This window comes from Siphateles boraxobius, unplaced genomic scaffold (genome assembly GCF_051911475.1).
Source record: "Siphateles boraxobius isolate OS27281-9 unplaced genomic scaffold, OSU_SipBor_1 72, whole genome shotgun sequence".
Classification (NCBI taxonomy): domain Eukaryota; kingdom Metazoa; phylum Chordata; class Actinopteri; order Cypriniformes; family Leuciscidae; genus Siphateles; species Siphateles boraxobius.
Genome location: NW_027509200.1, coordinates 775,516 through 793,479, shown reverse-complemented (window position 1 = coordinate 793,479; position 17,964 = coordinate 775,516). Strand labels below are relative to the sequence as shown.

Below are 17,964 nucleotides of genomic sequence, written 5' to 3'. Positions count from 1 at the left end.
AACCGTGGGACACGCACTGTGTAGTGTTTGTGGGCACTGTGTCGTGGGCACATTCACTACGTTTGCACAATCGACATGAGTCGATTTTATTTGTGCTAGCCCTGAACTGTGGCGGGCTGTGTCTGTGTGTGGGAATGGGCACTGTGACGTGGGCATTCTTACAACACTCATAACACCATCGGCTATGGCCGGGACACCAGAAAATACACTCTTTATTGGATTTATCTGGGTCGCCGTAAAAATGGCGTTAATGTGCAGGCAAGCGGGCTGTGGTACCGGCTTGTTTACTGCGAAATACACTGGAACATTCGAATACGGAGAAAGAAGGAACGAAACAGAGGAGCCAATTGTTTAAATCTACTGAGAAGGACGAGGAAGATATCCTACTCAACGATGCGACGACGTGCAAGATAAGTGGCTATAGATCTTTTAGATCAATGAAAGGTTTGCATATGGCTCACCTCAACGTCAGAAGTCTTCTTCCAAAGATAAGTGAACTACGCTATTTATGTCAGGAATCTAAAGTGGCGTTGTTCAGCTGCAGCGAAACATGGCTTGATGATTCAGTATTGGATGAAGAGATTCAAATTGACAATTATTGTTTGTTCAGACGAGATCGAAATCGGAAAGGAGGTGGTGTGTGTGCATATATAAGGTCAGATTTGGTGTGTAATGAGAGAAGAGATTATATTAACTCTAAGGTGGAGGCGTTCTGGCTTGAAGTTTTGTTGCCTAAGAGCAAACCGATTTTGGTTGGTATCTGCTATCGTCCTCCGGATCAAAGTGATTTTTATGAGAGTTTGGATGAGGTTTTAAATATGTCTGATTATGTTTTAGGTCAAGAATTGATTATTTTGGGCGATTTAAATACAGATATGTTGAAGAAAGACTCATCAGTGTTTAAGCAGTACAGTTCACTTTGCAGATCATATTCATTGAAACAAATTATTAGTGACCCAACCAGAATTACCTCTAATAGCAGTACAATTATTGATATTATACTGGTTTCAGACATTTCTAGGATATATAAAAGTGGTGTTTTGGAGCTTGGTTTAAGTGATCATAATATGGTGTATGTAGTTAGGAAATTAAATAGAGAGGCTATAAGTCATCACAATACATTAAAAATTAGATCACTTAAAAGATACAGTCCACATTTTTTTGTTGAAGAGCTTAGTAAGGTCAATTGGAAAGAAGTGATGCAGTTTGATGATGTGGATACAGTTTGGGACAGGTTTAAAAAGAGATTTGTGCAAGTTCTGAATAAAGTAGCACCTTACAAAGAAATAAGAATTAAACAAAGAACAGAACCCTGGATGACCGATAGTATTTTAAAAGATATTAAGGAACGCAATAATAGCCTAAAATCATTCAAAAAAGATGGAAATGAAGACAATTATATCAAATTTAAACGTAAAAGAAATGAGATTAGGTGCAAAATTAAAGAGGCTAAAAAAATGTTTTTGATGAATGAAATTAGTGAAGCTAAACAAGACTCTAAAAAACTATGGCGAATCTTGAGTGGTCTAGGCTATCGGCAAAAGGTTAAAAGTAAAGAACCAAGAATTAGTCTCATAAGTAACGGTCAATTGATGACAGACCAGAAAAAGGTAGCAAGTTGTTTTAATGAATTTTTTACTTCGGTGGGTGAAAATTTAGTAAAAGAGCTTCCAGCACAATCAGACTTATATGACGATAAATTGGTTAAAGAATATTATGACAATTGTGGTGTTGCCTTAGGGAGTTTTTCATTTAGCAAAGTAACAGAGAACATAGTTTATAAGAAACTTAGTGAATTGAAGTGCAATAAAGCCACAGGTCTGGATAATATCCCGGCTAAATTTATTAAAGACGCTGCTAATTTTATAACTCCTATGGTTACTCATATTTTAAATCTTTCTATTTGCCAGAACAAGGTACCAGCTGAATTTAAAAAAGCTAAAATTTTCCCCCTTTTTAAAAAAGGGAGTAGGCTTGATTGTAATAACTATAGGCCTGTGTCAATCCTGTCGTCTTTATCTAAAATTTTAGAAAAAATATTATTTGACCAAATTGAGGAATATATTTCCAACTTTAATATTTTATATGAATTTCAGTCTGGTTTTAGAAAGTTACATTCCACAGAGACAACTATTCTATATTTGACGGATTATATAAAGAAAGGAATAGATAAAGGTAAACTAAGTGGGATGGTCTTGCTTGATTTACGAAAAGCCTTTGACACAGTCGACCATAATATTCTGCTGTTAAAATTAAATGCTATGGGATTTGATTCTAATTCATGTAAATGGGTCAAATCCTATCTTACGAATAGGTGTCAAATGGTCGATATAAATGGAAAGTGCTCAGAATTTTTGCCGATCTCTTGTGGAGTACCACAAGGTAGTGTATTGGGGCCCTTACTTTTTTTAATTTATATAAATGATTTAAAGATGGCCTGTTCGAGCCACTTATCATTATATGCTGACGATGCCGTAATAATAGTTACTGATGAAAATAAAGAAACAATAGAAAACAAGTTAAAAAGAGAAATAGTAGAAGTGTCTAATTGGTGCTTTAAAAATAAGCTATTTTTACATTTAGGGAAAACTGAGGCTATCTTATTCGGTTCAACTGCAAAATTGAAGAAATGCCCAAATTTAGAAATAAGGGTGGGAGATGAGCATTTTTCTTTTAAACAAGAAGTGAAACTTTTAGGATGTATTTTTGATAACAAAATGACTGGGGATAGCATGGCGGCTGCTGCTTTATCGAAAATAAATAATCGAATAAAATTTTTAGCTCGACAGGCTGCTTATTTAGATAAACAAACAATGAAAAAGTTAGCTGTTGCATTAGTGCAGCCACATTTCGACTATGCAGCAACTTTTTGGTATAGTGGCTCTAAAAAACATGTCAAAAATAAATTACAGACTGCTCAGAATAGGTTGTGTAGAATTATTTTGGGATCACATCCTCGTATGCATCTAAATGATAACCATTTCAAAGAATTGGGAATTTTAAAAGTGGATAAAAGAGTAATTTTTATTAAAATCAAGATGGTGCATAAAATAATTCAGAGGGCTGTTCCTAAATACTTGCTTGACTATTATGATTTTGTGAGAGATGTTCACTGTATTTCTACAAGGGCAAGGATGAATAATATATATCTGTACCGGTTTAAAAGTGTAGTTGGGAGAAATTCGTTTTTGTATTCGAGTGCAATTGCTTGGAATGGATTGCCAGATAATTTAAAGCAAATACAAGAAGCAGGGCCCTTTAAAAGAGAAGTTAAAAAATGGCTTTCCATTTGAGATGCCATATGAATTTGTAGGGTATGAGTTGCTTGTTTTGGTTTTATTCCCACTGGAACTGTTCGCTCATTTTATGCATGTAGAGGACCACAATGGAAATAAGCCTGTGGCTTTATTGTGTTTTTTATCCTCAACAATTGTATGGAAATGTATATGAATCGCCTCCGGCAAGTTTGTATATGTGTTTGTTATCATTGTTGAATAAATAAATCAAAATAAATAAAAAAAAAAACAGTCACATTGTTTGGAACTGAACGAGCGAGAGGTTTCGGTGGAGTCTGGCCGCGGCGAGACTTAAACACCGTGGGTCTTAGCTGACTGTATGTGTGTTGGTTTCGTTTTACAGAAAACGTGGCACATGCAGTGTGTAGTGTTTGTGGGCACTGGGTTGTGGGCACATTCACTACATTTAATGCACAATTGACATGAGTCGATTTCATATGTGCGAGCCCTGCACTGTGGCGGGCTGTGTTTGTGTGTAGAAATGAACACTGGGCTGTGGGCATTTTTATTACACTCAAAACACCATCGGCTGTGGCCGGAATACCAGACAATACATTGCTTATATGATTTTTCTGGGTCGCCGTGGAAACAGCAGTTGTGTGCAGGCAAGCGGGCCATGGTACCGGCTTGTTTACTGCAAAATACACTGGAACAGTCACATTTTCTTGGAACTGAACGAGCGAAAAGTATCAGTGCAAGTCTGGCCGCGGCGAGACTAAATTTTATCTGCTGCGAGAGCTGGGATCGAACACGGGTCTCCCGTGCGATGGCTGTAGGTTTCGCCACTGAACCACAGGGGGAAACGACAAAAACTTAAAATAGCTCGAGCACATAATAGAGCGTCATCACAGTTTTGTGTGTGTTGGCGTTTGTTTGCATGCGTGCGTGTTATACAACAGGCTCATTGCTGCAATATTGACATTTTCAGCCGCTCACACTAAGAGGAACTGAGAAATGTTTGAGAAATGGAGATTGGTCCGGCCTCGGCGGGACTAAAAGTACACTCTATCCTCATTTCGCCGATGACGCATGCGCACGGGGGGCGGGGTAGCTTTCTTATAACGTAAAGAAAAGCTAGCCGCGGTTTAATGCTGGCCCGTTTCCCTGACGACTCGCGGGCAGAAGGGGGAGATCCACAGAGCTCGCCCAATACTCACTGTCCGACGCGGGGATATAGCAGCTGGCCTCCTCTACAGATGCAGCTATCTCGTCGTCATTAATGGCGGAAGCGGCGGCGCGCGGCGGCCGTTGTCCGTCAGTGAGCGACTCGATTGAAGCTGGTGAAGCTGGCGGGCGAACCGGCGAGCTTTCACGGCTGGAGAAGGATCAGGGACCCGCTGAGTACGGCGTTTTGCGGCGTGGCACTACAGCGGGCGGGAGTCTCACTCACCATGGCAATAGCTGGCCTCCTCTACCGATGCAGCTATCTTGTCGTCACTAATGGCGGAAGCGGCGGCGCGCGGCGGCCGTTGTCCGTCAGTGAGCGACTCGATTGAAGCTGGTGAAGCTGGCGGGCGAACCGGCGAGCTTTCACGGGCTGGAGAAGGCTCGAGGACCCGCTGAATACGGCGCTTTGCGGCGCGGCACTACAGCGGGCGGGAGTGCAGACTCGGAGAGAAAATGCCAGGCAAGTCCTCAGAGTCACCATGGCAATAGTTCCACAGGAACGAAGCGTCTTCAAAAAGACGCTTGCTCTTTTAGAACAGATACAAAACAGAGATAGAGTGTGAGTCGCAGCGGCGAACACACACTCAGCAGTGAAAAGGATATGAACGCCGGAAAGCGTAGCAGGTACGGCGGCTGAAGGCGGCGAGGTGCAGGCCAGCGACTTCAGGCTCGAAGGCTCGTCCCGCAGAAGGCTTACAATCAGACGGCGCGGCTTCTCACTCCGGATCCAGCGATGCAGTAGTGCGTCGCTGAAGAGTTGAAAATCAGTTTGTATCAGCCTGTCGAGCGTATTTATAGGCCAAGGCCACGCCTATTCTGGCGGGACGCGACGAAATGGGCGCGAAGCACCCCCATTGGATGTCACGTCACGCAGGGCCTCTCTCGATAGGCTTGCTGCTGTTGCCGCAGGGCAGCCAATAGGCGCGCGAGCCGTCTTGCCTATGTCTGCACGCTGCCGCACAGCGTTTTACATTAATCAAAATTAAAGGATAATTTTTGGCTTCAATATCTCGTGGAAAAGAGGTTTTCCCCATAGCGTAAGATATTACGCAGTACGAGAGATACTCTCGTAAGAGAACTACATTTCGTGACACAATAAAAGTAGTATTTTTAAATTTTGTGGCCTTTCTCCTCTGCTATTGACGCAACCTACTATGAAAAGCGCTATACAAATAAATGTATTACTTGATGGCAACAAACTGCTTTTATCTTTTATTTTTATTTAACAGCATAACTGTACATAATAGATTGATAATGGCAAGTGATATAATATTACAATAATAATAAGAACAGCAAATACAATGTAATATCAATTGCAGAATAATACACACAATATAAAAAAAATGAAACATTATAATATCGATCATTAATTCATATACTATATGCTACACTATAGGCCTATACTCTATAATATGGTCTCTCTATATTTTAATCGGCAGATAAATTTGGGCTGTTTGGCAACACAGCGCACAGAAAACATGCTGGGTTATTTTGACCCAGCAGGTTGGTTTTTATACATTAACCCATTTGCTGGGTTGTTTTTTAATGTTACAGGTTATTAATTTTAGATAATAATAATACTAATAACAAAAATAATACCACTACTGTTTATTTATTCAATTAAAAGTGTTTATTCCAGGAAATTAATATAATCATAAATACATTCATGTTTAATCAACAATTAGTCATCTGCAGCATAAACGGCCCACAAAAATCATTTGTGCTTAAATGTTGGTATGTTAAAAGATTATAAAATGGTAAGATTCTCAAAATTCAAAACAAATAGTGTACATTGCAATTATTTAGTCCTGTGTAGCAAAATAAAAACATAAAAACTCTAAAAACTTTAAAATAGCCGATAGCTAAAGATTCTCTTCACACAAAAAAGATACAATAAAGAAAACATAAATACATATACATTGCAATTAATTTAAATAATTTAAATAAGCAATCAATTAGTCCTGTGCAGCAAAAATGGGAGACACGTGAAAACGTTTTACTTGAATTTTGTGTACCAGGCAGTGTTTTAACACTAAGTTAAAGATTAAAAAATAGCCAAAGGATCTCTTTACAGAAATTTAAAACAAAAAATGTACATGTATTGCTCAATTAAATGAATGGCTATCTTTTAGTCCTCTGCAGCAAAAACCATATGCTTGAATTTCCTGTCCCAGGCATTCCATATGCTACTTGCTTCCCAAACAGGGCACATTGCTTCGGATAGTGAATGTCAAAGCAATAAAATGCCTTGAAACAAACATCCACAGCCTTGAGGAGAGTCTGTTCCAGAGCCCATTCACCACACAAACCTGCCCCGCCATCCCAAGCTCCAACACAAGGGGAAGGGTTTCGCTAGCCAAGCAGCAATAACCATGATCACGATTAAAACGATTTATCCTGCAGCCCTACAAACAGCTGTGAAGAAATGAGTTCTGTTGTTTTACTTACAGGTTGCACATCAATGAATGAGGTTCTTGCCTCTTGAATATTTGGCCGAAAGGTTTTGTGGCGATCTCCTACACAGGCAGGAGGAAGAATGACAGGCAGGGTTTTAAGTGCTATGGGTTTTATGCCTTTCCAGTATGTATACGGTTAAAAGATATCTGTGTCTCATTGATAAATGCCGCGGCTGAAAACGATCGTCATTAGAATAACACGCCCCTATATATTCAAGTCTCCGCTTCCCCCACGCCCTCATTTTACGCCATGGACACACGGAAGACGGCAAAAAAGAGAAACTTCTCCAACGTGGAGATTGAGACCATCATCAGGGAAGTGGAAAGAAAAAAAATAGTTTTATTTGGGAGTTTAAAGAGTGGGATTAAAGGCACCCACAAAAACAAAATATGGACCCAAATTACGAGTTCTGTCAATAGTGTGGGGGTCGAGAAGCAGAGGTAAGAATGTTTTATTGCTTAATATAGACCAATGGTGCTCAAGTTAAGCATGAGTTTTCTTGTTTATTGTAGGTGGAAAAAAAAGTGGTCGGATATAAAGATCGCCACAAAGAGGCACGTTTCGGTACTGAAGAGGAGCCAGAGTCAGACCAGGGGAGGACCACCGGATCCAAGCCTCCAGCTGACACCGAACGAGGAGCGGGTGGCAGTCCTCATCGGAACGGTGTCTTTAGAAGGTATCACCGGTGGGGGAGATACCGACGACATTCATGGTAAGTAAACTTAATCTTGATAGACCAATAAAAAAAACACATAAGTCCATAGTGTAAAGTATGCGCGCAGAATCATGAAGTCAGCATTCCTTAACACAATAAACACACGTTAACAAGGGTTTCTAAAGCCCCAACCTATGACTCTTCCAATTCTAAATCTTCCGTTAGCGCCAGCCTGTCTGGAGGGTAGATTAGTTTGTGACACCTTTACAGCGTAATGAGTCCCCACAGAGATCCTCGCGCAATCCTGATTTGTTCGCGAGCCAACATCCAAGAAGACCGTTATCTCCAAACCCCCCCCCCACCGAGGAAGGAATGCCAGATGCGCAAATGGACACACACACACACACACACACACACACACACACACACACACACACACACACACACACACACACACACACACACACACACATATATGCATCTATAACATTAAAACCAGAAATGAGTGATTATGAAATGTAAACATAATGTATTCCTGTATGTTTGAAGTTTATACTGTATCCTGTCTATCTAGGACTGTTAGTTATGTAGTTGAGCCTTGCGGACTTCTATAAAGGTCTAAGAGTTTATATATATCCTTGTATGCGTAACAAACACAGAGTGATTGGTATTAAACGAAATCGCTCAACTTGCTCGAGCCAAATATATGTAAGAAGTTAATGAAAAAAATATTCTACTATGTTTTTCCCATCTTTGTAAGTGAAAGGCCAAACGCTCGTCGTCATAAAACACGCGAATGAGGTAATCAGATTAAGACAAAGGGAATATCTGGCGCCAAAATCTGTGAGTTGCTATTGGACAGTGCTTCCACAGAAAGGGGCGTTTAGTTTCATTTTAAAAGACCGCGACACGGCTCAGCTCCCTCTCTTCTTCGTGCTACTCTTCCTGTGTATGTCCTGCGACCTAGTCGCCTTATTTTATCTTCGGTTTTATTTTACGTTTAACTCAGTCTTTTATTTGATGCTCAGTTCTTGTCGGCAGACCGAACACAGCATTTTACGTTTTGATAGAAGTCCTATATCCTCCGGGTGAAAGGAAACCTCCACAGCATACCTTTAAGACTTTCGAATTTCCCGCGAGCAAAACACGCCCTCGAAACACCGAAAGGACGCTTCCAGCTCACCAACTACGAGGACATCCACACCCACACACGCCGGCTTGTCCAGCGACATGAAGGTCCAGTGCAAGTATAATTCAATCCAGATTCCAGCGCGTTAAAGTGTGTATTTTCTTTGTTGGTTCTTAACTGTGGTAACAATCTTTGTTTTCCTGTCTTCTACTTTTCTTTCTTACTGTTTTTGTTTTTATTGTTCGATATATTCATTGTTAAATGTAGTTGTATTTTCTAGTTCATTTTTATTAAACCCATTATACTCTTGATTGTCTCTGTTTGTTGGTCACGGAACAAAGCCTCTTTAATGTACGATCTAAAGCTACGAGCTGATACTGATAAAGTTAACTAATTTGATTAGTAAACTGATACTAAGGATAAACCTTTTTGAGAATTGGTAACGAATATCGAACAAGCAGCTCGGTGGACGAACTGATTAGTTGGGATAACAGTTGCAGTAACTCTATTAAGGTATTCTGAAAATTAATATAGCCCGCCTGCATATGAATTATATACTTAATTAATTACAATTCGTTGTGTTAATTAACTATATATATCTGAAGCAGACGCGTGAGCTATATAATCCCTATTTGGGTGATATTTATGTATGATGATCTAGTTCAGACCCGTATTCAATCACTGTTGATTCTAAATTAATAATTGTTGAATATTTGTTCCCCAAACCTGAGCTAAGTTCCTTACAATAGTTAACTCATTTTATTTAAATTTTGCTCTATTGTTTTGCAGATGATGGCACTGCAGGCCCCAGCACCCTCGAGACATCTCCCCCTCAGCCCATCCAGGAGCCTGAGCCTGTCCTTGCCCCCCACCCAGAGCCTGAGCAGGTGCAAGCGGGGGAAGCCGAGGACCGTCCACCAGCCTCCCGTGCGCCACGGACAAGGCTCCTGACGGATGAGGTCCTGGAAAGACAGACAGAAATTTGTAGACTACTGGTCGAAATTAACCATTCATTGGTGTCAATAAATACAACATTAAAGCAAATAAATGAAAACTTAAAAAAATAAAACAATGAAATCGAAGTCTGTGTTATTTTAACTCAAAATTTAAACCGCCGAACAAGATCCCGTCTGAGCTGAACAGCTCCTAAAGCCGGTGGTCCACTGGCACTTCTGGGTCTGGGGCCAGCGCGTCAAATGGCACACGGTTTATCTCAGCCATGTTGTGCAAGACGGCACATGCCAAAATGATGTTGCACACCTTTGGCGAATAGAGCAACGTGCCCCCCTCGTGTGCCATCTACCTTTTAGGAGCCCCACGCAGCACTCCACAGTGGCTCGTGTTCGTGCGTCCGCGTGGTTGAAGTTGCGCTCCTGATGCGTCACGGGGTTTGGCACAGGGGTGATCAAAATATCCAAAAGAGGATAACCCCTGTCACCTAAAGGGGAAACGAGAGGTTAAGAAACGAATATATTTTGCTAAATAAATTTGCTCTTTGTACTCACCTAAAAGATAACCACGACCCCTCAATGCGCCCTCCTGCAGCCGTCTGCGCACGCTGCTGTGCTCAAAAATGAAGGCATCGTGGGTGCCTCCAGGCCATCTTGCCACAACATTTAATAGGCGGAGTCTGGCATCACAAATAATTAGCACATTGACTGAATGATAATTTTTGCGGTTGATGTATGCGTAATCATTAACCGATGGCGGTTTCAGACGCACGTGGGTACAGTCAATTGCACCTATGACATTTGGAATCCCAGCAATTTCATAAAACCCCCTTTTAATCATTGTTTGCTGGGCATTGTCGTATGGGAATTGGATGTAGTGTGGGATGAGAGTCCTGATGGCAGCCAGCACGGATGACAGCATGCGGCTCATGGTGGGTTGGGATATGCCAGACCTGTCAGCAATCTCACGTTGAAAGGTTCCAGTGGCCAAGAACCCCAGTGTGGAGAGAACCTGGACTGGGACAGGTAAGGCCCTTGACCGCCGGGTCTCACGCTGAAGGTAGGGCTCCAGGTTATTGCACAGCTCCAGGAGAAGATGCCTTGGAAGACGGAATCTGCTCATCAGCCATTCATCTGATTCATTCAGAAGATCTCGCCTATCCTGAAATACTCTTTCCCTTCTCAAGGGCGCATATGCGTCTTCTAAAAGCGCCAGGTCAGCCATCATTGACACGGTGTACGGTGGAAATCCAGTTTAAATAGCTGTTTGGATGAGCAAATGACCTCTCACAATGCATTATTTTACAGCACGTGTTTTGAAACAATTAGCATTTAATTTCGTATCACGTCACATGTATTGGGGTGTACAATAGTGATGATGATGTGATGTGGAGTACCATTCATTCACATTAATAATTGCATGACAATTTGTAATATTATTATTATTATTCTTATGATTTTTATTAATGACGCTTATTGTTATTTAGAAGAAGATTGTCGTTATTATTATTATTAAAAAGAAGAAGAATGTCATTTTTATTATTTTGTCAGTCTGAATTATTTTTTGGTCATTGAAAGCCTTTCATTACTGAACCCAGTCCGTGCGCATCCCCTAACCCTGAAACGTCAGGTAAAGCGCACAGGCTCGCAACTGAAGGAATACATATGCCTACCAATCAAATGCTTTGGTAAAGTCACACAAATTAAACATTGAAGTCCATGTTGCACAAAAATAAACACTAAAGTTTATAATTACTTTGTTGTTGTTGTTTTTTTACAGTGGGTCATAATATATCATATCTATTAGTTTTTTCAGTGCGTTTTGTGGAGTTAGGTTTTTCGGCGCATTTCCGCACTAACTCAAAACGTGCGTACATCACCTCCTGAGCTGTCGTAGGATTTGAGCGTGCCGTACGCCAACGTCCATATTGATAAATCTCAAAGTCACCGTGGTTTTGGGTGTACGCCAGGTGTACGCTGGAAATTTGGTGTACGCACTTTTGATAAATGAGGGCCACTGTGACTATACAAATCACAACATGTAAATAGGAAAAAGTTGCCGTTATTTTGTCACTTATTGGGAGCAGTATGCTAGCTGGAGCCATTTACTTCCAGTCTTTGTGCGAATGTAATGGGGTGACTCTTTTGGGGGGGGGGGGGGTCCATTCTGTGTGGGTGGATGGAGCTGGGCGGGAGTTAAGCTCACGGCCCCTTTAAAACCGCAGAGATTTCCTTTCACTTCCGTTTTCCCTCCAGCATGGTATGCAGGCTGCGTTCTGTCGGGTCGCAAGAGCTACTTATGGTGCATTAAGCATTGAGCGCGGATTAAGTGCCGTAGACCTGCATAAGCGGAAATTCCCTTTAACTCTTGGCGTGGGCCTGTGGATGTTCAAGTGCATATTTTAAGGTATGTTACTGTAGCGAGATGTTGTATTCAATTGAGTAGTGCCGTTTTAATGATGACTCGTTCATAGCGTGATCAAGGCAGTATTGGTGATGTGTTCAACGTTCTTACCGAGGGCCAGTTAACTGTGCTGCAGGTAAGTTGTTATGGTATTTTGTAAGTTGTTCGCTAACCAAAAACGCAATCTTAGATAGTGTATGTGTGATTAATGACCAAATGGGGTAATTATTTTATAGAAATCTGCCAGCTGTTGTTTTGCTGCTGGGTGGCGGTCCGTTACAGCGACCCGTGGTGCTGTGCTGCGGAGACTGGAGAAGTTGTGCGCTCAAGTCCCGCTGACTACTGTGATTTAGCAGCACGCGGTTAAGTGCGCGGGGTTTTATGTGAGTGTGTGTTGATGTGAGCGAGCGTCGATGCGAGCGCATGGTTGTGTGAGCACAGTTTTATGCGAACGAGTCTTTATGTGAGTGTGTGTTGATGCGCGCACGTGTTTGAGTGAGTTGGTGTAAGCGCATGTTTGTTGTGTGTGTGTAAATGTGTTGAGATTATTTGGTACTGGATATTTCTTTTTTACATATTAGTTGATTTCATTGTATTTTCTTTGATTGGGTATTTTTGTTGTTTGTTAATTGGGTTCTGGAAGTACTGTCATTATCATTGGTATTGTCATTATTCTTACCTACTGTCAAATTCCTCTGTAACCAACAAGGGCCATTAGCTGCTGGGCTTGGGAGGATTTACTTGATTTATACGTTTGATTGGTTTATTGTGTGGTTATAAAATTGTATGAGGGTGTGAACTGAGGTTGTTTGAATTTAATTGGTTTTGGATTTTCTTTTGTTTTCTTTTCTGTTTTTTTTCTCTGTTTTTTAGATCATCCTGCCTAATCGTTCACATAAAACAATACTTTCATTTATACTTTGAATGACAGTTTTTTTGTCAGAAGAGGTTTATGCGTGGGAGTGGTAATGGCCTATCAATATTAATGAGATTCAGACCAGGGGTGTGACAGACACTCCTCCAATGGCTAATGGCCCATCAAGTGAGGCAGCCTGAACAAAGAATGAGAGGAGATTCAAAGGTTTTTGTTTTTCAATCTGTTTTATTGTAATTCCTCTATGTGGAAGAACTCAATGTTCTAAATTTGTTCTAAGCATATCAAATGTGAGCAAAATAAAAAAAAAGAATCAGTCGGCTATAAACAAAGCAATTGTGAGCACTAAATAAACAAAAGTAAAGGCAGATCGCTATCCTCGCAGACCACGCCTGCTATGCTAGCCGGCTAAGGCTAGTAGCGGAAGTTCGTAAAGGTGGATATAAGTAGTGAAATCAAAGCAATCCGATTGTTTTGAGAATACAGTTACATGTCTTGGTGCCATTTTTGAAAACAGTTCATGTTCAACTGAAGACACAAGTGAACATTGCATGCCTGGCATTTCCAAGGTGTGTCCTGCCTTTTACCAATCTGTACTTTGCAAAGCACACAGATCTTGCGACCAACTGTGCAAATGTTCTTTGCATCTGAGCTCAGCTCAGCGCCTGGAACCGGCACATGGTCACTACTGGTTTCTGTGACACACCACAGAGCTCTGCAATAAGCTGTTCCATGAACTGTTTATGGGTCATGTTACCACATAGCTCTTTGTGGATAAGGAAAGCATTGGTGGCAGCAATGTCCAAGAAGTGTAGAAAGATCTTTCTGTACCACTTCATGGTTTTGTGTTGTGCAGTGTAGTACTGTAAGATCTGATCGGACAGGTCAACACCACCCATGTGTTTGTTGTAGGCAGTCACAGGTGCAGGACATGGAAATGTCTTTGTCCTCCATGCATCTTGTGTTTTCACCCTCCTCTGTGCAGTGTCTCCTGTATAAGCAGACTGAATGGTGGAACAAACAGACACCTCACGTGTGTCCATTAACTTCACAAATATAAGAGGTCCATCCCGAATCCACCTGATGGATCCCCTGGCGTCATACCTGTGTATGCTTTGCATGTCACCATTCTTTCATCCACAGCTAAGTTTCTTTTAGGATGATAGATGGCTTTACAAGCATGACGGACAGTGTCCATGAGAGGTTTGACTCTGAAAAGACGGTCATGTTCAGCTGTGCCCCTCTTTCCGTCATTCTCCTGATCTGCATCTGGGTTACTCATGTGCACATTCCATGAAATGGTGCGGTATCTCTCTCTTGCCGTGATTGTGGCGGGAAAAGGCAAAGAGAAAAGACTGTCTTGCCGCCAGTAGTCCTTGATGGAGCTCGTCTTCACCATGGCCATGTAAAACACCAGCCCAATGTAGCGGTACATCTCACTGATGCTGACATCAGTCCATTTATATTTGCGGCCCTTTGAAATTGCACAAGCAGCCTGAGCATTGGTGTTGTGGCACAGAGTTGACATGGCATTCTCAGAAAAAAACTTTTTGAAGGGACTCCGTGGAGTGTGTGTGTCAGCAGGACTCAGTTGTGGTCCAGGTTCCTGTGCAGGCAGGAATCTCAGAGTCTGTGGAACCATATCAATGTCAGTCTCTGTTTTCCATGACAGAGTGGACTGCTCGTTGCTTGTCTGAATCTTTGTCTGGGCCCTCTTTGCAACGGGTGTCTGATGATCACCATCTTTATAGCTGTAAAACAAACAAACAACTGAGAGCATGTTTATTACACAAAAAAAACTGTATTTCAATCACTAAAAGTAATATTGCCCAGACATTGACAAAAATTTTTTTGTAAAGTCATACAGAAACATGATTTTTGTCTGGACCAGTGTTGGTCAAGTTACTTAGAAATAGTAATTAGTTAATGATTACTGATTACTTCTCCAAGAAAGTAATCCAGTTACTTTACTGATTACTTATTTTCAAAAGTAATTAGTTACTTTACTAGTTACTTTACTAAGTTACTTTTCAAAAACATGATGCACGACCTGAATACGCTATAAAGCAATAGACCTTTCAGCCTAATTATATTCTTTCTGCATATTCCATATTGAATTAATTGAATTGAACTGCATATTATCTAAAATTTAATCAAATAAATACTCTTTTCTTAAACTTGTTTTATTCGTTTCAATATTTTTACTTTATGCACATTGCATCAAGCAAAAATTAAATTAAATGCAACAGTCTCAGACTTGAAGAAAATTGTTGAACATGTAAACCTATTGTCTGCACATTCCACCATATTTTCATGAAATGAAGAAAGTCCTTCTTCTGTTAACTTATATTTCTGCATATTCCAGCATATAAAATAAATATATTTTTTTTGTAAAATCCTTCATTCGAATAGATGTAAATAAAATACAGCAATAAAATAATTAAAATGAAAGTCTTTCCTGACTGTATTCTAAATTATTAACACTTACGTCATTTAACAGTAAAGTGCAGAGAGGAGTAAAAATGAGTTTACCAAAACAGCCATGTCATGTCAGTTGGGGGTTCAGGGTTTTTTTCAGTAAGTTTCACATTCCTGTGCCGACTTGCTAGGTTCTTGCTCAGATTTGAGGTGGAATTTTGACATTCTCCAACGGGGGGTCCTGTTTCTAGATCAGGATGTTCTCTGGACACGTAAGATCTCTCGCTCGCGCTCTCCCTCTCTGCCATGTGCGCGCGCTACGCGGTCTCTGTCTCGCATGCACGCTAGCTCTAGATTCAAGGAGATTTTAACTAATTTGCGGTATAACTAGTCGATCACGAGTGGCTCAACAGGTAGATCTATAGATAAATTCCTCTTTCAGGCATTTGACCGACCGGGTTGACACTTCAGCGTGAAATATCGGGGGTGTGGCGTGTGAGACCAATCAAATGCGTGTCTCTCTCCCACGCTCCATGTTGTCTGTTCAACACTACACATTTCGGTGTTTACCACTGACGTTGCGGCGCTCATATGTCATTGTCACTCACGCACGACTCATGGCAGGAGACAGTCTCATGAAACAAAATGACGGTTGACTAACGCAGTAACGCAGCCTGCTTACGGGGGAATACCAGTAATCTAATTACTGTTTTTGCAATTGTAATCCCTTACATTACTCGTTACTTGAAAAAAGTAATTGGATTACAGTAACGCGTTACTTCTAACGCGTTACTGCCCATCAGTGGTCTGGACTATGTAAAACTGGAATACGTAAACAGAAATATACAAATATCTGAAAGAAAGGGAATAAGTGTACTTACTAAGTATCATTTTCAATTGTTCTCAAAACTGAACGACTCCTGTTGCGTGCTCTCCCAGTGCGAGTTGCAGGTAAAGGTGAGAGTGATGCTACCACATTCCTATAAAAATATTAATATTAATAAAGGTTGAACAAAGTACTATTCCAGCACATGCATAACTGATGGGCAATCAACATGTTGATAAAACAACAGAAAATAAGCTCTTTCATATTAACATTACCCATCACTAATTGTAATTTTGCGCATGCATAACAACAAGATTTTTTGCAAAGCCACACAGGCACATATACATTTAGTATATACACAAAATTGAACTAACATCTGTAAAATAGTGGGTAAATATGTACTTACTCTTTCTGATTTCCGCCGGTGTTGCTGCGCGCCCTCCTAGTGCGAGTTCCAGTTGAAGGTGAGAGTGAGCAACCTACATTCCTTTCAAAAAAGTTGAAAACTATTATTATCATATATTTTATAGAGTAGGCTACTATTTCAGCACATGCATAACTGATGGGCATTAGCGTGCTGATAACACAAAGAAAACATATGTAACCTTATCAACCAACCTCCAAAAATAAATAATAAAGTCATACAAGCTCATGTTGTATCATCACTAAGTATATAAACAAAATTGAACTAACATCTGTAAAATAGTGGATAAATACTCTATGTACTTACTCTTTCTGATTTCCGACTGTGACGAGTTGCAGGTGAAGGTAGTAATGCAGCTACATTCCTTTAAAAAAAAGTTGAAAACTATTATTACTTAAATATTTCCAAGTATAGTACCATTAGCCTACATGAATAACTGATGTGAATAATGGCTGTATATGCGTGTCAATGGGCCGGAGATAGCACACCGCAAACATAACACATTTGTGCACTTCATCAACCGGGCATATTTACACATTTCAGCACATCTACAACAGATATTAGCGAGCACACACTTCATTGATGATAATGAGGCAACATAAACACTATAGTCAAATGATGCAACACTATAGTCAAATGAGGTAGCATAAACAGTATCGTCATTCCTTTCATTCCTGTCCCCAAAAAAACCCAACAGCCCAGCACTCCCCCCACTCACCATCATGAACAGCACTGTGGAAGCAGTGGAGTCATTCAGGTTCCTGGGCACTTCCATCTCTCAGGACCTGAAGTGGGACAATCACATTAACTCCACTGTGAAAAAAGCCCAGCAGAGACTGTACTTCCTTCGCCAGCTGAGGAAGTTCAACCTGCCACAGGATCTGCTGATTCAGTTCTACTCAGCCGTTATTGAGTCTGTTTTATGCACTTCCATCACTGTCTGGTTTGGTTCAGCTACCAAATCAGACATTAGGAGACTACAACGGACAGTCCGGACTGCGGAGAGGATCATTGGTGCCCCCCTGCCAAACCTCCAGGACCTGTACTCTTCCAGAGTGAGGAAGAGAGCATGTAAAATCATCACAGACTCCACTCACCCTGGACACCACCTGTTTGAACTGTTACCGTCAAGACGGAGACTCAGATCACTGGCCACTAGAACATCTCGGCACAGGAACAGTTTCTTCCCACAGGCCATTTCCCTCCTGAACAGTTAACATATCTCCCAAGGCATATGCCTGTAAGTGCAATACTCCCACTGTTTAGTGCAATATCTTAAAAATTCAGGTGATATTTATATTTATTTATATTTATTCATACTATTCAAAATACTGTAAATATGTTCATAATCTGTAAATCTGAAA

The 17,964-nt window shown here is 40.8% G+C and overlaps 1 long non-coding RNA gene across 1 annotated transcript; it reads right to left on the bottom strand.

Annotated features, from left to right (window-relative positions):
• Positions 1-14,498: 14,498 nt before the first annotated feature.
• On the bottom strand, positions 14,499-16,927 carry LOC143724331 (uncharacterized). The gene is made up of 4 exons (XR_013197354.1): positions 16,907-16,927; positions 16,583-16,663; positions 16,232-16,330; positions 14,499-14,683 (listed from the first exon to the last, which is right to left on the bottom strand). It is a non-coding gene; the product is annotated as an uncharacterized LOC143724331 (long non-coding RNA).
• Between the last annotated feature and the right edge of the window lie 1,037 nt (positions 16,928-17,964).